This window comes from Motacilla alba, chromosome 4A (genome assembly GCF_015832195.1).
Source record: "Motacilla alba alba isolate MOTALB_02 chromosome 4A, Motacilla_alba_V1.0_pri, whole genome shotgun sequence".
NCBI classification, from domain to species: domain Eukaryota; kingdom Metazoa; phylum Chordata; class Aves; order Passeriformes; family Motacillidae; genus Motacilla; species Motacilla alba.
In genome coordinates, this window is record NC_052045.1 from 10401839 (window position 1) to 10429072 (window position 27234).

General features: G+C 36.1%; 1 protein-coding gene and 1 long non-coding RNA gene across 3 annotated transcripts in view; one reads left to right on the forward strand and one right to left on the reverse strand.

Moving 5' to 3' along the window:
• Positions 1-27234, reverse strand: part of TENM1 (teneurin transmembrane protein 1) — a 796581-nt gene that overhangs the window by 405327 nt on the left and 364020 nt on the right. The gene's annotated exons all lie outside the window — the stretch shown is intronic.
• LOC119712867 lies at positions 1582-26211 on the forward strand. The gene is made up of 3 exons (XR_005259894.1): positions 1582-1785; positions 10044-10092; positions 25074-26211. It is a non-coding gene; the product is annotated as an uncharacterized LOC119712867 (long non-coding RNA).

A 27234-nucleotide genomic window follows, 5' to 3' on the forward strand; every position in this document is an offset into this window, starting at 1 on the left:
GGTAGGATTAGGTACATTTTGGCTACTGAAATGAATAAAAATATTAAAAAAGGATTTTAAAAGACTGCCTTTGCAGATCTTCTAGGTTTACCTGCTGCACATTCAATTGCCTGTGTCTTAAACACAACATCCAATCATTTCTCCATTAATCTACTATACATGAACTTGCTAATCCTAAATCACTCCCATGTTCACCCCAGCTGTCCCCTCTGGCAGTGAAGTTTAAACACGTGAAATGAACAATTATAACTCATTTCAGTCTTAAGTCTCCTTCTGAGGAACAGTTTCACCATGTGAGTCAACTACACTCGAAGGGTCATTTTCTGAGCTGATTCTGAGCTGAGTTGTCTACAAAACTGTTTTATATATTTTGCAAGGCAAATTGGAACAAGTTAATTATTCACTATAAGGCATACTGAAGAGATAATTATTAAGATAGATCACTTGTTATAAACTGAAACTTTTTTTTTTTTCAGATAAGACTGCAAATGAAACAGTTTAGATTAGGCAAACATCAGTATTTTGCAGACATCACAATGTGAGTACTATATATATGAAAGGGAGCATTTTTATAGAAAACAAACCAAAAAAAAAGTGATAGAATCAAACCAGAACCTTGTGTCTGGAAGAATAAGATCTTTACCACATTACAAAAATGCAAGTGTCCATTAACTATTTTAGCTACATTTACTATGGCCCTAAAATGATACACTGAGGTCAAAAATTGTGTTTAAAGCATTGCCCAGAGACCCCACATTCAGGTGCACAGACTGGGAAATCATGCTTTAAAGCATTTCCTGAGCACTTAAGTCAATTTGAGGCTTGTGAAAACCTTTCCTCAAATCTGTATTCCTTTAGGCAGCATTTTCTTTTCTCAAAATTGCCAACCTTTCACTACATACAGAATACATGTGTCAGGATATTCAGGTCTTGACCTACACCTTTACAGCTGGATTATAAATTCTGAAAAACTCAAAATTAACTCAACCCATTCACTATTTTAAGGTGCTAACAATTATTACAACTAGGGATACTTTAAGCATCCAAAACTGGGAGGGATAGTAGTCCCTAAATGGAACAAGTTTAGGGGTGAGTCAAGCCTGGAAGAATTTAATGACTTGTACTGTTGAAAGAGGCCCCTAGCTGCAGACTATTTTGTTCATTTGGATGCCCTCATCTCAGAATACTGCCAGCATTTCCTACTCCATGTGAATTGGGGTGGCAAGTTTGCTCTCTCTCCTTGGCCAGAAGATTCTGTTTTTGATGAATGAAAACATGACCTTGGTCACTCAAACTTTCTTGTGTGTCAAAGCATAGCAAAAAAATGTTATTGTTTTTTTTCTATGGGAACCCCCAAATAGTACAGTCTTGTTTAAGACAGACTATAGGAAACACACAATGTTTTCACTGTACCTTTAGAGTTATTTTTTAGCTTGTTTGGTTTTGTTTTGTTTATTTGTTTGCTTTGGAGGTTTTTTTTTTGTTTTTTGGAGGAGGGGGTCTGGAGAGGGAAATTGTTTATTTAATAGTTTTCATTTTAAAATATTTTAGGATCTACTTCTTCCTTAAAGATCTTAAAGGAATTAAAAAAGCAACCTGTAAGCTTCATCCTGCTGGTAATCATTTTGGGGTGTTATTTGCAGACTAGGACTTTCTACAGTACAAATAAATCTCACTTGTATTTTAGACAGAGCTTTCTCCAAGGTACCCTGAACAGAAAATGCTCACGACAACCAGAGGTCACAACATCAGTGAAGCCTCATCAGCACCTAATGCAAGTGGAAGGTAAAATTCAGTGATGCTTTGTCCCACATTCTTATGCATGAGCGACCAAAGATGTTTCCACTGCATGTACCTACAATGCTGGTGTTAAGGTGATAGAGTAAACATGACAGAAACACTAATTATTGTGTTACCAAAGATCTTTCAACTTGACAAAGAAAAGTGTTTGAAAAGAACACGGACACAAAAGCATCCTTATTGTCTTACTAAATATGTACCACAGTCCCCAAAGAGATAAGAATGCTAATGATAGAAAAGCAAGAATAAAAAATGGTGAAGATTATTCCACTTACAGGAATACAGTAATGAGATATGATATTGCAGATGACCTCATTAAAATTGAAGCAGTGTTCTGTTAAAATAATAATTCAATATTTTTAGAGAGGAACTTGAAATGAAGCTTCTGTTTCTCTGCATGTAACCACATGTACAGAGGAGTACACTTACCTGCTCTAAGGACATAGCTAATCACAGACTTGTCCTTCAAGATATGAATCATCAAATAAGTTGGGAAGAAGAGCTCAAATAATAATGTTATGTAAAACTCATAGTTTTTTGTTTTGTAGGATACAATTATGGATCTTCATATACAAAGTGGGTACTGTGCAGAGCATGCTCTGAAATGTAAACTGCTTAAATAATCACACTGAAGCAGCCTGATCTTCAGAAATGTGATTTGGAAGACAAAAGCTAGAGATTTAGGAAATGACTATTGCAGTGCTAATATATGTGAGCAGCAGTAGATCACTGAGAATATTTCAACCAAAGCATGACTTCCCATTAATAACAGCTGAGACAAAGAGAGAAATTTAATATACAGTAATGTCAATAGAAGGAACAGATGTAAAAACCATTCTTAGCCACGAAGCACAGATGACAATGTAATCAACCCATGCAATACGTGTTTGAGAGCACTGCATCAATTTCCTTTATTATTTGAATGGAGACTCACATCCTGTTAGAAATTCTTAAGACCCTTCCAAAGTTCTGTATATTAGAAAGGATAACTGTTGGGGGAAACAGTGATGATAATTTCTCATGTGTTGCCATCCACAGAATCACTTTTTCTGTTATTATTCAAAATTTTCCACAACTGTCGGGTACAATATTGATCATTTAAGTCAGTTTTTAGCATTAGCTAGAATTATCAGACAAAATGGAAATATCTATAGTTCTTTTAACTGCATAACAATTGACTTCTGCCTAATAGTGCATAGCAGGAAAAAAAATCCATGGATTAATTTATGTAGGGACAGCTCTGTATTTGCATGTAGTCTTACTGACATCAATGAAGGCCTTTTTATGTTTGAAAGTCTAATTCACTAGAAACTGTGCCTAAAATTTACAACTAAGTTAAAGGTGAAATTTGTCTAGGTTATTATGCTCTTCTTATATGAGAAATTACTTTAAAAATAGTCTATGAGCAACAGATTTTAAAAAAATGCTCAGGAATGGAGCTTTGCAGGAAAAAAAAACCCCATTTTTTTAAACTGGTATCTAAAATATCCTTAATTGAGTCTTTCCATTGCAAAAATTCACCATAATGCTGAAACTCTATGGCATTTAAAGTCAGTAAACAAACTATGAAAACTAAGCACCTGGATTATAATTTAAATGTTAGACATAAGCTAATTTCACTTAGGATAAAACCTTTCAAAATTATGGAGTGTGTTCATGTACATGTTTAATTGCCCTCTGGTTATTACAGTGATTGTATATTCAAGGTAGCTTAGTATTAATTTGGATCCTAGATTTGCTTCTATATTTTGTTGCTACATCAAAATGATAATAAAAGAAACTTTTCCTTTCGAACCATTGTAATCAATTAGAAAAATATCTTCTCTTCCTGTCAGAGGACACATGTTTTTCAGTAGTTATGAGAACAGACAGTAGGATCAGAATAACATAACAAAATAAAGAAAGCAATCTGCTAGGGTATGTATTTTTTTCTTTCCTTTGTCTATTTAAAACACTGTAGGTATGACTATTGCCATATGACTTTGTGCCACTATTTCCACTTTAACAAATCTTACTCTGTCAGGCTTTTGTTTATTTATGATGAACCAAAAGAGAAGTGTGGGGTGAACATGCAGTTTCTGACCATTGGGAGCTGTAAGTGCTCGTGCAGCAGAGCTGTTGCTAACAGCAGGTCAGTTGTGAAAGAGCTGGAAGTGTTCTTTCTCCTTGGCTCTCCTGATATGGTTCAATATCATTTTCCCTTGATTTCGCTATTCTGTTGTGGAAAGATCAGTCAAAGCAGTGTTGAAGTGGATTATCAGTGCTGAAGCTCATACTAGATGTTAGCAGTCACATTGCAATCAGCCATTCTCCAGGTGAGGACACATTGTCTTCTGTCACATGTAACCCTCTGTGCTCCTACCTTCAGGAAATCTTAAGTGTGATGAGACAAAGAGCAAACAGAACCATTACAGAATACTTCAGCTGCAAAGACTTCCGTCAACTTCTAAAGTCACTCGTGTTTAACCTCTATGCTAAAAACACTTCAACCCCCCCAAAAAATAAATTGTGCTTCTTTTTTTATACAAGGAAAGCTTAAAGAAGTTAACATTCTTTGTGTGTATGTTTTACTGAAATGCAGCAAATCAAAATAAGAGAGATGTGTGATTAGGAATATCAGGTTTTAAATTAGGGCATTGGCACCACAGGCATGTCAGAAATTCAGTATAAGGAAAATAATGAGCTGAAAACCCTGGTATCAACAAACATATAGAAATAAGACAGTAAATCACTGCTGGAGAAATGCCCTATGTTAAAGAAGGCTTAACAAATAAGTTACCTGCATCCAGGATTCAAATTCCAAACTTAAATAGAAAGAAGATTAGTATTAGACCTATAATAGTGACAACTTGACCAGGTGCAAAAGACTGTGAAATGCTGAGGCAGATTAAACTGCAAGGGCAGAAATCAGAGCAGCACTGGGAGACTTCAATTATTTTTAGACAGATTAGGTAAATGTCACAGTGTTCTCACATCAAATTTGTTTTCATAAAGGGCACAATTTTAGCAGAGAGAAGTATCAGGATTTTCTACTCAAAACAGTGCACACGCTCTTTGCTGTCCTTGCCTCTCAGTGTCCCTTTTCCTCACACCTTTGGCTCTTGGAAATTGAGCTTTTTCAGACTCCTGCCACTGAATCCTGCTGCAGAGGAAAGGTGCACTGCACAGACAAAAAATACAATCACAAATGAAAAACTGCTGTAATTGTACTGTGACATAAGAAAAGGAGATGACATCCAAGGAAAGTTTGTCTTGAAGACATGGAAAAAACAGCAGTTCTTTGGGTGGGATTTGGAAATAGCAGTCACCGAAATTTGGTTTCAGGCTGAAATGGAAGCCCTGTGCTGGCAATGTTGGATATTATTGTCACCTCCAGTTCTGAGTTAACATATGGACAGGAGCAAAACAGCATACAACTTGGCTAGTGAGAGAATAAGATCTAAAACTAGTTGATTTTAGTTCCTGAGGATACTAGAGGAATATTTTGCTTTAGATGAGGTGCACCTTTATGCACTTCTCTGAAAATAAGCTATACTGTTTTACATTCATGATTCTGATTTAAGTACAAAGAATTTGTTATAAATAAGTTATAAATCATAAGCTGGCTTGGCTTATTTTATCTAATTTTTTACACATATATTAATCACATTGTAAAACTGAGGTGTCATTTTCCTTTCTCCAACTCTAACTAAATCTTATCATGTAAACATGATAATATAATAAAAAAATCTTTATGCAAATAAACATCTACTCCTTAAAACACAGCTAGAAAACAACCCACATTTACTACAGGATAACAGGATTAAAAGGTATTGCAACATTATTTTGCTTTTGCTGTATTTGCTTCAGCAACATCGAGGTCTGAAAATATTGAATTTCACTGTGACTTATATTGCAACTAATATGTTTGTTCAGAATGTAGGAACCATGGGAAGAACCAATGTACAGCAAATCACAGCTGTTTATATGTAGCATGTTTAAGGTAGCTACTACTCCCTTTAAAAGAATAACCTCCAGTGTGATCTGATTACACAGATTTAAAATATCAGGAACACAGGGACCCAAGAAAAAGCACAGCTGAGCAAAAGCACTTGACTGCAATCCAGCTACCTAAATCAGGAACACACTGAAGTGCACATCTGCAGGTGAATGTGCTTTGTGCTCACACCTGTTTGTCTTACTGGTGTTGTTTTCCAGTGGAATGAAATGCTTCCATTTTATGGTTTTATTTTCTGCTAGGACTTTGCTAAGATGTGGAGCTGGCATTCATCACCTCAGTAATGTCAGGAAAAGAGAGAGGAAAACAGAGAATAAATGGAAAATGTCCAAGTATTTCAGACAGGGTTTTTGAAAGATTAATGAAACTCCACTTAAAAAAATAGTAGAGAAGTGGCCAAAATTAAGTAGGAATACAGTAGCTATTAATTAGAAATATTTGACTGACCAATAAATATTTCTTACATTATATGGCTATGGTAAAATGACAGTGGTGTTTGCATCCAGTATAGGGCACAGAAATTTGTACAAGGTTCCATTATGGGAAATGATAGTCCAAAGCCAAACTTCTAGACAAGAGTCACAGATAAGCTCGAGGGGTTGCATGAGACCTGATAAGAGAAGCAGTCTTTTAGAGATTATGATGACAGACAGAAATATAAAATTTCCAAGAGAAAAGAAAACAGAAATTCAGACAGATTTTAAAGTCCTTAATCATGAGCAAAGTGCAAACTCTTTTAAGTGATACTTCTGTTTGAATGAAGGTGATTGTAAATCACTGTAAAAATCTAAAGCTATATCTAACTAGTTACATTTCAAAATGCTACAGAAATGGTTTCAAGGCTTCTAAACTCAAGATCAAGGAAGATATTATTACAGTTTGAAGGTTCCATGCAACGAGAGAAAACAATGCTGCTTATTCTGTTACAACACATTTCCTGATACATTTGTGATAGGAGGGCACATAAAAGAAGAACAGAAACTGCTCACATCTCTCCACATTGTCATGCATATGCAGCAAAGCAGCTCTTTGGTCCATTCTTTCTTTCCCTTTTCCCTGGACAGAATGCAGACTGTGCAGCTTTCCAAACACAGCAGTATTGCATGATAGACAGAAAAAAATAATTGTTTTCTCCTGCTTTGAAGAGATGGGACTTTAACCTAATATGCAAGGGGCTGATTCAACTGAATATGAGATTTTCTTTAATGTATCCAGAAAATGTACATGCTTATTTTGAGGATAGGTCAAAATTGTTTGAATTCCCTCTACGGGCAGTGGATTTTTTAATCCTATATCCAGGAATAAAAAAATGAAGATAGATCTTAAAATATTTTTTCCCCTCTGCATTTCAGATGGTAAGAGTAAGCAGCACTAAGGCTGAGTATAGACATCTTTTATAAAGAGCTGGTCAGTACTAGAGCATACCTTTGAGAGAGTGGTTATTTCCAATAAGAAACAAAATAACTGAAAAATTCCTATCTTGTGTCTAAATCAAGAAGTCAGATAAGTAATCAGCTTTTAAACTAATATGTAAAGTTGTTCATCTCTCTAAAACAGTTTTCTATGATTTGTCTTGGGCTTTAGTGCATTTAGCACATTTTTTCAAGTAGAAGTAGCAGCATCTTTTAAGATTTCTTTCATTCAAAACTTCTAAACAACTAATGAAAAAGGTAGGGTACTTGTTTATCCAATAGCTGTAATTATAAACCTCTGAAAATAGCTCTATTTTTCTTTTTTACCTCTTATGTTATTGACAGTAAGAAACACAAAGCACTTACACAGTTTTTCTCACTCCAGTTAAGGATATAATTTCTGCTTATGGCCTCAAGTCTTGCTGTGATAATTTTGCACTTCTTTGTATGCCAAAATATTTGAAATTAAGTGGGACCGCTAAGAGTACAGCATTTTGTAGCAGAAATTAATGGTCTCTTTTGATGTTCTTTCATAGCCATTGTCTTTTAATAGAGCCTTTACTTATAAGCTAAATAACAAAAACCTAGACCACAACATATTAAATTAACACTAGCTACAAGTTGTCTCTAACAGGGACAGAATAGAAAGATATTTCTTTTTCTATTAACATGGAAGCATTGCTGTATTTCATTCCAGGTTCAAGTGACATAAATGCTAAGTTTCACAATTATTGAAAGCATTTTTTTGGTGAGTAGCAGAAGTACAACATAGTTGTCATGCTCTAAGAGCTTGCTCTTTTCTTACATCTCATTTACTCTCAAGAGGATTTCTGAGAGCAGAGTATAAGTGTTTCATGAAAACAGTTTTGGTCTTAGTGGTGTTTTAAAACAAAATCTACGAAACAAACACCTCACCACCCCATCTGAGAAGATCCTGCAAAAAAAAAAGTCACATTAGAAGCCAAAAATGGAGATTTATACCACACTTCTCATTGGCAGCCTACAGCTGGCACCATTGAAGGATTTGCAAGTGCAATCCCAAAGACAAAGCTGAAGAGTCCTCATTCCACACAGTGTAATTATTAATACTAGACAGTTATTCCAATGATAGTCACCACACTAAAAGTAACCATAAAAAGATGTTATGCTTTGATACAAACCACAAAATAGAAATTAATTTAAAGAGGATGCTGATAGGAGTTCCTTTATGGCTGCATGACGCTCAGAAAATCATGGCTACTACATCAAATGAAAGAGCAAACAAACTGCTGAGAGCCATCATTCAATTGCCACCAGGAACGCAATGTCCTGCTGCATGTCCAGTGACCTGGGCAGGCTGTGGTGAAGGTCATGGTGTAACACACAGCTGGCAATCTTGCCTGGGACATCCTGAACACATGGAACCTACAGATTAAATAGTACTAGTTGTACTGAAGGAAATTGTATTTTCTGACAGGCTCTTCTGCATGATTTTTAGTGAAATGTGTCTAAATTGGGATGACTTTTTTGCTTTCCAAATTGTTCTTACACAGCAGAGCACAGCACACCTCCTGTGCTTGCTTCACACATTGTATAAGCCATCCAAGCGTAACCTGAAGGGATTTGCAGCTACTTCACATTCTTTATCTCCATCCACAAACCACACAGACAACTGTCCAGTCTGAGGGAAAACAGACCACATGATATGAGGGCAGAATACGTCTCAAGTGATTAGAGAAGAATAAAAAATTCTTTTGGCTTACACAACATAACAACAATGCTCCCTTCTCTCTATTTCCTGTCTTCCATGCCAAAACATAAAAATTCCAAACTGAACAAAGACAGTTTTATTTTAAAACTCGTGAAAAAATTCTGCTAGCAGCCAGGCACTCAAAACCTGAACATTCAAGGGAATAGCTGTTTTCTGCCTAATCCCGACCAATATATCCACATGCACTTGAAATAGTGGTTAATGGACAGAACCTTATTAATTTTATGAAAATAGCAGATTCTTAAGGGAGCTGTGTAGATCTCCCAAATCTGTTACCAGAGCCAATGTTTCAAAGGTCAGAAACCAGCTTGATGGCAGCCACAAAGCCACTCCAGCTCAACAATACTGCTTGCTCATCCTTGCTCAAAATGCTGGAACCCTGAATGATTTCCCGTGGAGAAATTAAAGGAAGAGATTTTGGTAGAAAACACAGCAGGCAGATGAGTCACAGTGGAACAGATAGCACAGGAGCTGTGGTAGAATAAAAGAAAGGCTCCATTAAAAATCTTTTTTGAGGTAGTTTAAATCAAGAGAAACCTATACCAGGTATTGGACTTTTAAGTTAGAAGTGATCAAAATCATGGGAAAGTGCTGTAAATAGAAACACAACGAATCAGGTCCAAATTTTCAAAGAGTAGGATTATACATGCTTCAGTAAAAGGACTTTCAGCATGGGGATATTCTTTTGATGGGTGTAAATTTATTTCATATTTTGCAATGGACAGTACTGCACTAGGTAACATAGATATTAAATTGTTTTCTTTATCTCATTCACTACCTTTACCTTGTTTTTTCTGTTTTTACTGCATTTCAGCAGCTTATAGAAAGGCAGAGCAGTGGAAAATACAACCTGAGATTTTTCAATGCTTTCCACATTGCTTCCAAATACAATTTGAGCTGAGGATTTCAATCCCTATGGCATTAAACATCTGTACTCCTTGGACCTTGGTGACCACACGTTCCCTCGTGTTTTACACAATTCTTTTCACGTATCAAACCTTATGCTTAAAGCTGAGATTGCCTGAAGCACTGTATTTTTGGGAAGGCGTTTTTAACTTTGTTATTTACTTTTCTTTCTCCAAAGGTTTGCCAGAAAGTGTCTCTACTTTTTTCCCCAAACTGCAGATCTGGAGGTAAGCATGAAAATAAGCAATGCAGAGCAGGATCTTGCTTGGGATGCTACAAGCATTGCCCAAGGTTTGATGCTGTTTGGACTCAACCTACATCTATTATGTAGGTGATTATTGTGTGCTAGATTTTGTAAATAAGATACATTTCAAAGCAATGGACTACTCTAACTTATGTTTTAGGTGAAAAAAATTGAAGTGTGAAATGCATTTTCATTATTTCACACTTGACATGGAGAATTAACAAATGATATATGCTAAATTTCTATCCACTCATTTGCAATACCACAGCAAGGATGCCAGCTGCTGAGCTGTGTACGTACCAAGAAACTGAGGTCCTGGCCTCCAGGCAGGAAACCTCTGGACACTTCCCAATTCACCAAAAGACAGTGTTTTTAAAGGATTACTCTTATGAAGACAAGACCCCTACTGATAAGTCCCATTCACCAATTAATTCAATAGAATCACTTAAGAATACACAAAAGAGATTACTAGAAGAGGTAAATGGAATTTATATTTCACAGCATGAGTGGTAAATCTCGGAAACAATAAAGTGGAACTAGTAGGAATAGGTCATTCATTCACAGCCACAATGTACTAGGTCCAGGAAACTGCAGGAGAATACATTATTTTCTATAGTTCAACAGAAATGCAACCAGAATGAAACAGACACTTACAGACTTTAGTTTTTGGCATGGGCTCTTTGTGAACACAACAGTTACTGTACTGTGCAATTCAGTTTGCATCCCTATCATTGTTAGATTCTAGGTTTCAAAAGCTTTAATTTCAGTTGTTGAAATAAATATTACCTCAAAGGCCAGGACAGGACATCAACATGACACTCTAATTTATAAGACCAAGAATGAAAGGATTATTTGATTTTGCAACATGATTTACAGCTAAGTGAGATTGTCCTTACACCAGTGAGAGTACCAAAAACTGAAATAAATGAAATTCTAATTTAAAAGAAAGTTGAGATTTCAAACTTGCCAAATAATTAGCATGGTCAGAAAAATGAATTATATATTCATTCTGAGTACATTCCCTCAGTTATTATGAAGTAGCTAGAAAGATTAAACATAGCAACTTTGAGAAAATGTAAAGCTGTTCTGACAGTCATCTCAACATAAAAAGGCTTTATTATGGTGGTAGAAAAAGCACTCTTTTATTTGACAAAAAATTTCATTACACAGATTTTTTTATACATGTTCTAATTTCTTTAGCATGGCAATATGATGTCCTATATGCTTTGGCAGACTATCGTATTATTTATTATTAAATTTGCAAAGGGTATTATTAAAAAAGGAGTTTAAATTCACAGCTTCTGGTAAACAGAAATAAACTCAAGATGAAAATTCAGTGAGCCTTTGAATTATGCACAGAGGCTTTCAGTGCATTGCTTGGTAATTGTAAAATCTGTGGAAGTGACCATAAATAAGTAAACTCCACAGTTCTCCTAATCCCTTTTCTACAGTGCACAAATAACTACCTCCTTCCTATCTGTTGAAATAATTTAGGAATCAGAACAATCAGTAGGAGCAGTATTGGAAAACCATAGTTTTTAAAGGCTTCCTCATTTCAGGTATCCATTTATACCTGTTGTAGGACTAATTTGTCTTCAGTGTACTGATAAAAGCTGGCATTCATAAAAAATTTGGTCAAAGGAAAGAAAAAATTAACAACATTATTTCACAGTTTTCATCATCATATTTTTATTATAGGTTGGTTAAAACTTCTAATTAAGGTCTTGATTAGGCCAGGCCTGTAATTCAGATTGGTTAATTACAATTTTGCAATGCTTTCATCCAAAGGTTTTGCACAGGACTAAAACAATCATGCCCGACTTGCTCTCTAAAATCTGAACATTCATGACACAAGTTCCTCTTCAAGTGCTTCAAATTTCTAGCCTCATGAGATTTCACTAAGACACTGAAAAACTTGTGTCATTTACAGACTTCCACATGTTTTAGACATGGTGGCATGGCAGTCCAAGAGTAGGACATTATCTGTTTGCACTGCTCAGCCTGTCCAATCTTCCTTTCTTACAACATTTACCCAAGCATTGACGTTTATCTGGGAAAGGTGTTTGGTTTTTAATGCAAGAATTGCTTGAAAAGGGACAGTGGCTAAGTTTTCCTGCTAATTCGTGCTCTATTTTTGCTGCTAAATGAGAGACACAGTGATTAGGCAGGGAGTGGACACAACCAAGTGCTGCTCTAAGGGAAGCAATTCTCAATGCCTGCTGCATTGAAGAATTTTCAGGCTGCATTGACCATAGTACAGTAACATGGAGTTTAAAAAGACAACATGGAGTTTACAGAACAGTTGGAAAGGGGCAACACAGTGATGTAAAATCGTGGTTATTATTTAGTATTTTGGTTTGAAATTAAAAGATACTGAGTACTGGAAACCTGAGTAGAGATTGTCTCTCATGTTCATGTTTAAAACAGGAAAGCCAAATTTTTATTCAGCTAAAAGTCAGTTTTCACAGTGGCTGCTCACTTATAACATGTACAATTAGGAAGTATTATCTGGATCTTTCCTCTTGTTCTTTAAGGAGATTAGATGAACAAAATCTGTTTTGTGTGGTCTCTTCTAAAGCTACCACATTTATTCAGAGCAAACGAGAAGTGAGATTTGCAAGCACTTCCAGCTCTGTAAAGGTACATTTTAAAGTTTCAAGTGCCTTGTGGACATTCAGGATTGTTCTGACGAATCTGGAAACTTCAGTTTTAAGAAAGGTGGAAATATTTCCTGATCTATTTGAGAGCTGGAAGTTACTTTTGGCAAAAATCCTAGAACTATTCCTGCTGTTGCGTTGTTAGGAAAAATATATTTAAGATAGGAGCAGGAGAGAATGAAGCTCTAACTCATCAAGCCAAACACAGAGCAAGCTAGAAAGCAGAGCTCAGGTCAAAAGCCTAAGAGGAATGGAAGCCATGGCTGAAAGGAAGAATGTCCATCAGAAGACTCAGCACTGCTTTTAGGTCCCATGATGGAAGGAGAGAACTCTTATGTGGGGTCATATGGGGGACACTTGAAGAAAAAACTGCATTAAGTCTGGATGTGAAAAAATCTGTTTCCCTTTAATGCATCAGCTACAGTAATGGTAGAAATGTTTGCAATCTAAAGTACTTTTAGTCCCTTTCAGAATCTACAAAGGGTAATACAGTGGAAAACCAAGGGTGTCTCAGAGTAATCCTGTGTGCCACGCTTTCAGGGAGAGCTTTTAAAAGGGGTATGTGTGACTTTTTTAAAATGCAAGTACAAAACTGGAAGCAAACCTTAGATCAAAGGAATGGAACATACAGTGCACCTTTCTTTGGAAACCTGGAAAGGTTTGCAGGCTGGTTTTTCCACAGGATGTTTATGAGACTAGGAAAGCTGGGGGGTATTATTGCTAGACTGACAATCAGTTCTGGGATCAGAGCTGGCTTTGCACTGAAATGGCATTTGAACTGTATCTCCAGTGGTTTCTAGCCCATGCAAACACAAACTGAGAATCCCTAAATCCCACAAAGTGTTACACAATTTACTTGCATACTCCACATCCCAGAACAGACTCAAATGTAGTGCCCATTTCTTGTCACCTTAATAACTTGATGGATGACAGAGAAATAATTTTATTATTTTTCTGTTTGTCTTTGGAAAGACATAATTAAAATCCAGTATTCTAATCTCTGAAAAGTAATTAAACTGATATGCATAGAATTCTTCAAATTTATCCTAAACTTTAAGCAACATAATTATGTGACGATTTACCACTATCGTCAATCAGGAACATTTCTAAGTGATTTGGAAAATGCTTACTCTATATATAACATGGATGTGAGGAAGAAAAGCCCCATGTCTTGATTTATGTTCATTTTCTAGACCAGGGCAAAATATGGAGTTCATTGATCTTGCCTTTAAGGTAATTTTAGCAGTGGTTAACAAGAACAACACTCTGCATTTTTATGCCAATAACCTCAATACAGTTAAACCAGTGAAATGGCAAATACATGACAAAAGAAAAAGAGATTTAGGCTAAAATATTGTCTGAAAGTCAGGTTGTTTTTTTGTTTTTTTTTTTTTAACTGAGATATCTAGATTTAATTTATGGTACTGAAAGATATGGCACAACAGATCAAACCAGTCTAGCATGTGTTTCTACTTTCACTTTCAAACATATGAGTGAATGGCAAAATTGCTAAAGGTAGAAGTTTTCACCACAAAACTGGATTAAAATTCTGCATTAAAAATTACTTCTAGTAGCTATATTTTGCTATACTTTTAAAAAGTTGCAGCATAAATGAGCTTTTGTTTCTGCTCATGAGAAGTATATAAATAGATTTACATATACCCTATATACTAATTTTGTGAAAACTGAATACAAAAAGATTGGTACCACTGCTCTTATACACAATCCAACCAGTGTTGCCATCCCTTCTGAGCAGCAGATTCAAAAACCCCTTCAAGAAAATATTGCATCTAAAAATACATTGCAAAGCTCTTGCCACTAAAACATGTGACTTATACACTATTAGTGGCAGCATTAGGACAAGCATGTTATTTGCTGACCTGGACAGAATATTTCTGCACAGCTAAACATCTGCTGTGGCCACCACTCCTTTCTTGTTAAATTTCTACCCATCATCCAGCCAGTGTGAATTGCTCTCAATGCATCAATGAATAACATTTGTTGGGAGGAAACCCCTCAATTTAAACACAAAATTCACGTCCTAATCCAAGACTTTGTCGTGCATTTCTAAGAATATAAGCTTAATATATGCAAGATCACTTTCTCACAATAGACATTAAAACTATCAGCCTTAGTTGGCAGTTCTCAGAAAAGGTTATAGCTTGAGTAATTGGCAAAGAAATTCACAGAAGGGATTAGAATACAGCTGGAAATAAGGAATTCTTAGAAAAATCTAAATTGATTACAGAACATTCACAAACAAGTCACTTGATAAATTATTTACTGTTTTACTGCAAAACATTGAGTAAGACTGTATCTATATGTATTGAATAATAAGCTACATGACACTTCTGCCATTATTTAATTGATAAAATGAGCACTCAGAAAATGATCAGTCTTTTTATGTCAAAGTGCTCAGAGTAAGTGATGGTGATGATGACAAAGATGACAGATATTTTTCTCCCTTTTTACCATTTGTTTGACGATACCAGCATCCCTTAGATTTATGAAGTGTGACATCATTAAAATCCCAATATTTCATCATAAATACTTCAATTTAGAATAGATTCAAAAATTGTTTATGCCTTTCCACTGAGGGACTCAGATATAAATGACACTGAAATTAATATATGAACTTCACCAAAGATTTCCTAGCAGAGGCAGGCATTCTAACATCAATGGAGCAATGCCTCAAGCATTAAGCTCAAATGCTGCTTAAAAAAAAAATCTCCCTTACTCAACATGGGCCCTAGTACCCTGCACCCATGTTGCTGACCCCTTGAGTCTGGGCTCAGATCATCTGTGCTTAGCAAGAATGGAGCTCACAGTCAGCAGATCAAATTTTAGAGCAGTTCCTCATTAGATGGACCCTGTCTAGAGCACATGACCACCTTTTAATTAACATTATTTTGCAGCTTGCAGGGGCTTTCTGAGAAAACACTCAAAGATGTAAGACTTGGTGTGGATATTTCGCCTGCAGCTCTGAAACATTTTTTACTGTGCTAATAAATAACACTAATTTAAAAAAAAAACCAAAAAGAGCAGCAAAAAACCCCACAAAAAGAACCAAACAACAACAACAACAACAAAAAACCAAACTAAAAACCCAAAGCCCTCACAAAAAACAAAGAAACAAACAGAAAAATCACATCTTCCCTGAGGTAGAACAAACAAGACTCTGCCCTCTGGGTGGGCGCTCAAGACATGGAAACAGTCTGTAGCATCCGTGCTCCAAGAAATTAATCCTCTATTTTTAAATTGGCCAGTCTAGGCTTAAGGACCTCACCACAAATCTTGACATATTTCCTCTGTGACTGACCTAAAAGTTTTCCTCTTGCTCTGAGCTGGGAAATGAGAGAGGGCCCAGGGTCCCAGCTTGCTGTGACATCCATGGAGCTCTCCTCTGCCCCAAGCTCTGGCCCATGACTTACATGGCCTGACGTGGCCATAAGCTGGGCCAAATAATGCTTGTTCCTGAGTCAATTATTTGAAAATAGAACAGGTAATGTGAGAGTTCCTGTGACACTGTTAACTTTGTGGAGAATTGAAGTGTTTGTAGCATCTGTAAAACTGATGGATTGTTTCTCATAGAGCCAGCAGCTCTATAGCAAATACGGCTTTTATGGGCAGGAAAGCAGCAAGGTCAAACAGCTGTGAAGGGTATGCTGGAAACACAGCTGACTTCCAGGGGAATAATCCGTGCCCTGGAACTTACTAGTTGTTTCTTTGAAATGAGACAAGATGTGAAAATACCAAAAAAAAAAAACCAACCCATTCTTTTTTAACAACTTCATGTACCTAAGATGAACAGAAAAGCTGAGAAAAATATTGCGAGGTTTTGGGTTTGCTTTTAAAGAGGATTCAGCAGAGATAAATTCTTTTCCAGTAGGATACTACAACCTAAAATACATGCTCAGGTCTTCCCAAATGTACAAAGAATACCCAGAGTGTCTGTGTTACCACTGCTAAATCTCAGAAATTACAAAAACCAAAGAGGGAACTGTGTTTACTTGTTTATCTACTCAAGCATAAAATAATTACAATGCAAGAAAAAGCAACAGTCGTTTGAATTTTACTTCTTATCCTCATCCCTCTACGTTCTCAGTTCACATTTCTGTCATTGAATTGGCAAGGAAAACGGCAAATAAACCTCCTCAGAGGATGTATTTCTCCATAGTATAGAAAGTATCTGAAGTTATTTAAAGTGAAAGTCTGTTGAAAAATTCACTGGCAAAAAATGCCTGACAAAATATAACTTTTGATTTTGAAACTAAATCAAATAACATTCTATCAGATCTTGTAAAGAGCTAAGATATTGTGAAAATCACATGAGTTTATGATGCAGTCCAGTTTAAGACAATTTTTGGTTCTGATTGCAGTTTGTCATCATGGAGGAAACATTAACTGTAAAACACAGGTCTCTTGTCAAGCTAGGAAAGGTGGCTTGACTTTGGCTATTGCCCAACCAAAGAGCCATAACTGAAGTGCCAGAAAATTATGTTAAGTAAATATAAAACTAGATAATTATTACAGATCTCTGTTTAATTCCTGGTTTTGTTTGTCTTCCTGTGTGACCTTCAATGAGGCATTTAATCTCTTTCTGTATAAAACTGTAAATAGTTATCTGAGAAGGACTATGGAATACCAGAAGGCATATAAACAGCTAGCAGCAAAAAGTGACATAAATTATGCATCTGTTTTATGAAAAGCTTGTCCAATTCAGTAAATAGAGCTTTCCAGTCTGAATTATAGTGTGTGAGCAATATTTTCTTTATAATGAATTCATTTTATTCACTAAGTGCATTACGTTACTCAAACACCAGGAGAACAGTGTCAACCATACCTTCCATCATTTATGATGGAATTACAATCCCTCTTATTAAAATCAGAGCTTTAATACTTTTCCTAACATCTTTTTAATATGTCTCTTTAAGGTAGAGTGTTACCAGACCTCATACTCTGACCAAAAAATGTGCTACAATGGAGTTCTAAGTCTACTTAACCCCAAATTTCACATTTATCCCTTGAATAACCCTGCTCCAGTTAGTCCATACTGGCAGAGCAGTGTGGCCTCCTCTCAGTACCATTCAAGGTGGGAGCTCCTCCCACAGCTTGTGCTCTGTGAGCACTCAGGACTCTTTGGTGTGGAAGGCAGAAATTAAAAAGCTGATTATAAACACACCATGTAGCAGAAGAGTGGTGCAATGACAGTATTTTCCCCTCATTAAAATGGATATAATTATTTTCAAAATAATTTATGTCTAATAGGTTGCCTTGCTATTTAAAGAATCTTAACTCTGCCATGATGTCATGAAAATAAATTCACAGAACTTCTTTCCTATCTCATTTAGCAACGAGATGCAAATGTAACTAATGTTTCCCTGAAAATTGAAAAAAATATAAGTACAGTGCCTAATCAACATCAGTAATGTTATGTTGGTAATCACTCACTATTAGTCTCAAATTACTTCAGCAAAATAAACAACCACCTTTTTCAGTTTGCAGAGCAGTTTAAGATAACTTTCAAACTGAGAAACATTTTAGCTAAGAGATGATGAATACCAGATTCAGATTTTACCTTCTTCCCACACATACTCCCAGGCCAGATCCTTGCCTAGGCTCAGTACAAGAAATTTATGAAAGCACCTTCAGTGAGTTAAGTTGCTAAATGAAAAAGTTATGATTAACTGTATAACCATGGTTCTATATGTATATGTATGATTGATTGTTTCTGAATACAACACAGTTGTAGAAAGTTAAGTAAGAGCAGTAGTATTAACAAGAAAAGTTTTATTTTGCTGCAGAATATGATATCAAACCCTTCAATGAGCATCTTAGATGCAACAAAAGTCTCATAGATCAGAGACAAAAATTCCCACTGCTTACACTTCTGTTACAGATAACCTAAGTGAAACAATTCCTTATCTGTTAAGAAATTCCCTGTTCCAAGTCAAAGTAATACTGCATAGCAATAATCATTAGCATATAAGAGTGAAGAAAACAAGAAGGCAGATATATAAAATATCATTTATCTCACTGCAAATCTAATACCAAACATGAGCAGAACATCCCAATTATCCCTTCACTTTCTCTGAAGCTCTTTTAAATAGAATAAATATTTATACTGATAGTTCTTGATGATTGGCAATACCCCTGTATCCCACAAAAATCCCCAAACACCAAAGCAACAAATGGAAAGCATGGGAGCTTTGTTGAGGGTGTTCTAACATGAAAGTAAATTATTTACAGAGCCCTGTGCACACTCTCCTTGAATATTTCCAGGGATGGGGCATCCACCACCTCTCTGGGCAAACTGTGCCAGTGTTAATCATTTTTTTATTGGATTTCTTGATGATATGGCACATATTTACCAACCAGTTTCACTCTAAATCTAGTGCAGCCCAGGAGGGCTGGGTATCCACACCCCTGTGTTCCTGGACTCCTGCTGCACAGGAGGGCAGGAAAAGCTCACAAGGGCCATTTCTGGGGAGCTGACTGAGAACTGCTGTAAGGTTTTTGTCATACTGGGCAGTGCAGCTCTTCCTAAAAAAAGTAAGATTATATTTATGGACCAGAAGCCTGAAAGGCTTCTTCAACCAATACAATTAATTTTCATCCAGGCAGTTTCACTGGATGAACATCACTATGTTCAAGTGCCATATATTAACATCAGTCATCAACATTTTAAATTAATTCAGAAGTTTGGCTCCTCATTTCTATCAGACACAAGTCTGTCTATAATTACATTTTTTTCTACAAAGCACAAAACAGCATGCAAAAATAAGTAACGGCACTCAAAGCAACTTCAAAGAGTTTTGAGGCAAGCCACAAGACCTTTTTCATATGAGATCCTGAAATGAGGTGAGAATTCAGAACTTCCTGCCACTATTAGAGTCATTACAGGAAAACTGGGATCACTAAGTCACTTAGCTCAAAAAGAACTTTCTGATGGATAGAAAACTCAATGCATTTAAGATTTATTTCCAATAAAAATAAAATATGTGGTGCATAATATTTTTTCCCAATAAACAGAATAATTTAGTACTACTACAGTACAACTTTTTTTTTTTCTATTGAGATAGTATTGAAAATGCATTGCTTGCAATGAAACCCTAACTACTGAAAAACAAATGCTTGAAAGACACAGACAGACAGGTCAATATTTGAAAGTCTTGTTACTGCTATAGTTCCCACAGCACTTGAACAGGAGGCTGTTCAAAACTTCACAGCTGCACTTCTTACCTGCCAGCAAGTGTTCATACTCTTGTTTTGCTACAACTTTCATGCCTCTGATTTCACTCAAGTTCTTCCTTCTTTGCACTTGAGTTTTGTCAACTGCTGTGCTCCAGGTTCAAGTTTCAGTCAAAGCATGAATGATCCTAAGGTTTGGCAAGGATTTTAAACTTCCCTGTGCCGTAGGAGACATATAATTCAAAAAGAATGCACTGGAAGCCGGTTGATTTTATTAAACCATTTTCACTAGACTTGCAAGTTTCCTGACTTTTCAGCTCTACCCTATCCAATAAACTTCCTTGTCTGATTCTTACTACTCTGATTAATTCATCTAAGACAATGAGACTTGTAAATGTGCAAAGGTGATGAACTCTGGTACCATCATATTTCTTTGCAAACCATATTTGCTTAGGTTACCGAATATATGTGAAGTAGTAAATCTCAAAAAATTGTTTATCAGGAGGTGTAGAGATCAACCTGGATGCTAAGCAAGCATAAATTATCTTGAAATAGAAAAGTGCCACTATACTCCTAATAAAGGATGGTATGCATTTTTTACTCTGATATCTCAGAGACTTTACCAATGTAAATGAAATCCAGTTCCTACTCTACAATTACTCCCTTGTTCCCCTATATCTAATGTGTAAAAGCTTTTTTAGTAATTTGACAAACAATAGGGATTAGGGCTTTTTCATATCAACTTTGCTATTTTGGCATAAGTCAAAAACAATATAAATTTATACCAAATCTAACTGAAAATTATTATCCAGCCAAATATCTTCTATTTGTTGCTTTTCCCATCCTCATCAGGAATGCATGGTTGATGTCTTCACAATGGCATAGACTAGGAGCTTAGCTTGGTTCAGGAATGGTCTAAATGCAGCTGTTGGACAAAAGGAGAGAGAGTAAGAACAGAAGGAAGCAAGGCAGAGGTGAGTGGGCAGAGAAAAGGAGAGAGATAAAAGGTGGCTCAGGAGATATGCTTTTCACTCAGTACAAGCAGGAATGAACCAATACGTGATGGCTCTCCAGATTTAATGCAAACTCCAAAGCTGAAAAAGCTATTTGGGTTTCCTAATGCCCAGCTCAATGCAATCATGCTGATATTTTAGGTTGACTGAGTTGCACCAGTTCAGGCTGCCCAGAAATCACTATGCAATGTAACAGTCCTTTCAGGAAGGAATTTAGACTGTTTCATCTGTCCAGTCCTGCTAAGATAAACACCTTTGAGATAGCATTCAGAAGAGAGAGTTAGCACAAACCTGAAACTCCAATAAGCATACAAATGCCTTCACAACTAACACGATACTGCAGTGATGCACCACACCTCAAAATCACCACATTGCTGCCTCCTCACTTCACAGAGCTGCTGTATTCATTTCTATGATAAAAAATTTCATTTGCTTAGCAGATGAGGAGAAGTCTGTGCATGTTGTCTACCTGGAATTTACTGAAGATATTTTTTGTTGTTTCCCACACCATTCTGTTGGAGAATGGCTTGGATAGGAATATTCTCCATTGGGTAGGGGGCTGACACCACTCAAAGGAGGCTGGAGCCTGGTGGCCACTGGTCTGTTCCCTCAGATGACAAATAACAGGATGAAATGGCCTCAAGTTGTGCCAGGGAAGATTTAGTTTGGACACCAGGAAAGATTTCTTTACTGAAAGGATTGACAATGTACTGGAAGCACAGGCACAGGCTACCCAGGCAGTTATGGAGTCACCATTCCTGGAGGGATTTAAAAGATGTGTGGAATTTAGCACCTGGGGCCATGGTTTAGTGGTGGACTTGGTTGTGCTGGTTACTGGCTGGACTTGATGATTTTAGAGGTTTTTTTCAAACTAAGTGATTCTATGACTCTAAGTCTCCAGCTCAGCAGAGTTCTTTGCTGAACGTTAAACCTTACCACACTATTGACAATCCAATATCAAAGACCTTCATTGTTCTCTGTTTTTAACTCTCAAGTCTAGGTTTATCCAGATGAATAAATTCTCCAAAAACTGAAATTTTTTGAAGTCTAGAAAATAGCTTACTAGAATCAGCACTAAGGTTTCTATTTACTTCAGAGTACTTCAGATCAGACCTTTGGTTAACCTACAACACATCAATACAGAGATGTCAAATTTTATAAAGTCTAGGATTTAAGTGACCCTTGTGAAAGGCACTCTGTTATTGGGCAATCAGATATAACAGGAATATCTGTACCAATCACAGAGAATTTCAGTTTGAACCACGTAGTTTCTGCTCTGTGATATCCTTTAACCTGAATTCCATTTATCTATTAAATGTCTGCTAGTCTGCAGACTACAGATTCAGAGTTTTCCTTTTATGGAAGGGCTATTTTGTAGTCATGCAATAAAACAAATAATTAAGAGAATGCATTTGTGCATTCGAGACTTCAAGAGTTTAATTGAAGGGAATAGCAAGAATCTTCTAAGGAATACTGGATAGGAACAACTCACACTGCCAAACTCATGCTACGTCGCTCAAAATAAAGAAGAAGTTAAACAATTTTGGTCTCTGTTATCACAAGCTGTATAGATAATACAGCTCCAATGTGTTGTATCAACTTTTGAAGGGATGCAGCAAAAAAAAAAGAAAAAAGACTTGATATATATATTTATAATGTGTACATAGCTGTGTTTTTTGTCTATTATTTTGGGAATAAAGAAATTTGACAGGAATTGTTCTGAAGTGGTTGGTGTGAAAGCAGGCATAGGATAAATAGATCTGTGTCATGTATTGCCATTTTTATTTCCACAAATGCTATCATATGGATTGTGTTAGAATGGGAAATTCTAACAAACTAAATAGACAGACACACTCATCTAGAGAATGGCCAAGGAGCCTTTCTGCATTTAATGGTATTTGGATTATATGACATTTTGGATGCCAGATAACATATAAATCACAAACCATATCTTGTTTGGAAACAAGGTAGAGATAGGTAGGACGTTCATAAACAGAGTACTTTCCCTGTGACTTTCTGACATTTCTGTAGTACTTTTAAGAAGTACAAGAACACCAAGAAATCATGAAACAACCAGTGTTTAAGGATTTTTCTTTGCTTAGAAGGGTTTTTGAGTATAGCTTCTCAACCAGCTTTAAACACATATCACAGTTTAAAAAATCAAGAGTAGAAATTCTGGTGAAAGCTTTTTCTCAAGTAATCAATTTAAGAATGTTGAGATAGTCTGAAGAGCTTTCACTACTGACAGAGAACTGTGTAGTGACTGGCAAATCCTACATGGAAAAAATAAACTAAAAATACAAAGTAGACTCAGCACCTCCATGTAGAGTGTCAGGAAGTCTCCCTGCCTTCACTGTCTCTGCTGGCAGCTGAAGAAACCCCAAAGAATGAAGTATTCACAGTACCAGATTTACTTAATTATGGATGTACATTAATAGACTACCCATACTTTGGCTAAAAAGTGAAGATTTAACTCTCTGGGTGGAGGAGAGGCAGAAAAATCAAATCCAAGTGCTTTTATTTATCAGTTTAATAGAACTGTAACTTTTGAAATAAAAAACATTTGTCATAAAAGTAGCTGCCGTGTTATCTTTGTGACAGACCATTTCAGACATACAGTGGTAATATCTGTGGCCTCATTCCCTGAATTAGGATCATCAATTCCTTAGCTACTGCCTAGAGTTCTTTTGAAAGTAGAAGGTTTTATTTTCCCATTACAATTTTACACCAATTTTTAGAGGCAGAAAGTGCATGGTTTAAATCTGGGATGTTTGTCTCAGATACCATTTCAGAACTTTGTTTTAAGATGCTGACCAAGTGTTCCATGATAAAGATCACACTTTAGGCAAAATTGGACAGGGGACTCTGAGAAGAGGCCAGTGCTGTGAGGAAGGAGTGAACATATCTTCTAATATTAGAAGAAAATTAAATTAAACAGAATATGTGATGTTCCTTAAGAAGTTTCAGACTTCTATGGAAAAAACCAAATCTAGCATCCAGTGCAGGGTGTCACGAGAGGGTGCAAGTGCTCAGTCAACTTCAAAAGGGTAAATACCACAATGATAAAGAATTTACTCACCATATTCAGATTATAACTCAGGAATGTGTATGGCAGAAGCTAAGATCAATCCAAGTTTCCAACCAAACTGTTAATCTTCCTGACACCTTCAGCCACATCCTAGTGTTTTTCTCCCCTCAGGCTCAGCCTTATTTTCTAAGTATTTTTACTTTAAGGTTTTTTCAGGGCATCACTGCAGGATGTAGCTGTATCAACCAGAGCTCTCCCACAGACATGCTCGAGCTCTTGTGTTCTGGGGATTGTTGGATTGTTTTTGTTGTGGTTGTGTTTTTTGTTTTGTTTCAGGAGCATATTTCTGACCCACCAGATTCTAAAGAATTGTTATCTTTCATGCAGTTAAGTAGGCTCTGGCATGTGTCACCTCAGCCCTAAGATCATGAAAAAGATAAGATTTTTTAAAAAACAATACATGGAAAAGTCATAGTACTTTCAGGATTTTCCCCATCTAATCAGTAGCTACAAAACATGTGAAGCTGAGGAAAAAACAAATCTAGATTTCCAAGAAGTCACTGAGACTGTTGAAATATTTGCAAATATATAAGTGGAAAAACCCCCTCATTTCTAGACTTAAAAATGTTTTGCTTTCTTTAAGTAAATAAATAGAAAATGCGAGAACCTGAGGTTGCATCAAAGTAGTGTGTTCTCTGTAGTTAGAGCAATAATAAGGAAATGTGAGTAATTTTAGTTTGCATAATCATTATAGCTGACCATTCAAGCATAAAAGTGGATTTTCTGCTGGAGCAACAGTTTTAGTTTCTATTTTTCATCATAAAACTAATTAAAAGTACAGACAGGTTGAACTGTTAAGAAAAAAATTTGGGTGCATTTGAATCCTGGCTTAGCCATCAAGGCAGTATATCACCAAATAGTATTCACTTTTCTTGAGTATAAGTTATGCCTCAGAAAAAGCTCCAAAATTTAGCTGAAATAATTTCATTGGCTCAGTATCCCCCAAATTATCCCAAAATATGTTTTTTCCCCACACTATGACTTTCTAAAAAATTTTCCTTTTTTTCTCTTACAGTTGATGAAAGGCAACATTCCAATGTTGATTTTCTGGGTTGATTCAATTACTGCAAAAGCCATAGAAAGTGTTTGAGACAATTTTATGAAATGTGTACATACCTCCTCTTAAAAGCTTGCTCTGAAATTCAGCTGTGTCACAGCCCCATTTCAGCACACATAAAACTAATGGAAAAATTGCCTGATATAGAAACACAAGCTTGAACTCTGGGTAGCCAAAATGTTTTAAGATCTAATCCATGAAGCTTTCTACTTATTTACTCAGGCATGTGGGTAACTTGAAGCATTTTCAGGAGGAAAAAATAAATGGAAGAGACAGTTGGTGCAGCAGATAAGCCATATCAAAACTCAAGAGAGATTTTAACAGGAAGATAATGGATGGCTGTTAAGACCAGTTACCAAAGACTTGATAGAATATAGACCTGGAGGCCAGAAGATGGGCTAATGGAGCATAATTTTGCATTTCACATTTCTAGAACTTCATATCTGGAAAGCAAAACACACAATACACACAAACCCACGCACATTCAGAATCCTTCATGCTTCAGTGGCCAGCTGAATGTGCCCAGCACACACAGACACACAGGCATAGGTGTAATTTGCACATTTAGTGCCTGGTGTGCAGGCGTTACCTCCTGGCAGCTCCACTGCTGGGACAAGGCTGGCCAAACCTGAGCTCTGAGCCTCCATCAGCCCTGCCTGAGTGCTGTGACACTCTGTCAGCCACCAGCCACGACTGCTCGACGAGATCTTCTGAAGAGAGTTGGAACAATATTTTCCTGAAAACTTGTGCCATTATTTTCAGATTGTGTTCTGGGATCATGCAAACACTGAATCTTCACCTTATGGGAAGGAAATGATTTTAATAAACCCTCTCCCTCCTAAATGTTCCAGTTGTCCCTTGGCAAGCCAGGAATTCGTACTCCTGTCCAAGTTCTAATTAAAGGATATGTCTCAAAAGCTGACATTCTGTTCTGCTTAAAAATATTGGTTTGAGGGTGGGTTTTTGTTGTTGTTGTTGTTGGGGTTTTTGTTTTCTTTTTGGGCTTTTTTTTAAATTCCAGATTTGAAAACCATAGCCAATTATTTAGTCATAGTACTCTATGCAAATGTTCCAGAAGCTGGATGTTAATTTGACATTTGTAATATATTCTTTCTGGTGCTCAAGTCACGTAGTCAGTTTGTAATAATCAGACAAATACTGTGTTAGCTACTGTAGGATTAAAAGTTCAAGTACATTTCTCCTAAATGGTTGCACTGAAGTAAAATAATTTAAATTCTGAAGAAATACGTATCATAATCTAAATCTAAATCTTAATAATAACTAGTTTCATGACTAAAACTGCTTAAAAGGCAGGATTTAATTTTTAATAAACCTGTCTATAGGTACTTTTCGTTGTATATTCAAAACTTACTGGCATTTTAATAGCTTTATTTGTCATTGTTACAGGTTGTTGCTATACACTAACTACAAAGATAAATGCTTTTTTTCATAGATCATCAAAAAAAGTTACTTAGATTAGGACAACATAGCAACTACAATTGTAGAATCAAACAATAATTTTTTCCACAAAGTGTATTGTTTTAGTTACACCCAGGACCATCTACAAACTTAGAGATGCACATTTTAATGAACAATTATCATATGCCAAGGAGATTAAGAGAAGGATAAAGCACTGATTATAACTGAGAAATAGAAACAAGTATAGAAATAAAAAGCTAGAATTTTGCAGCTTGGAAGAAGAAAAAAAGATTCAGGAAATATGGCAAACTGCACATGACTGAGGATAATCAAATTGATTTCCCTAATTACTTTTATGCAAAATTATCTTTTCAGTGCAGAGTATGCCCATTAATTTTTACTAATGAAATTAAGCTTTCTCAATTATCTGTATTTATACAACTGTTATTCTCGGTGCAGATCAATAATGGTCACAGAGCAGTGAACATTATTAAAGTCCTTGAATATCTGGCCAGAGCTTTCCTGTAAATCTCCAGCTCAGTCCAAGCAGAAAGACAGTAAATGGAAATGTAAACTGAAAGGGAAGAAAAGGAAACATTACTTTTTTGTAACATAACACTAACTCAGGTTTGTTGTGTGACATGATCTGCAGTGCTTTTAGAAGGCTAAATGGACAGATAACACTTTCAGCTATGCAGTG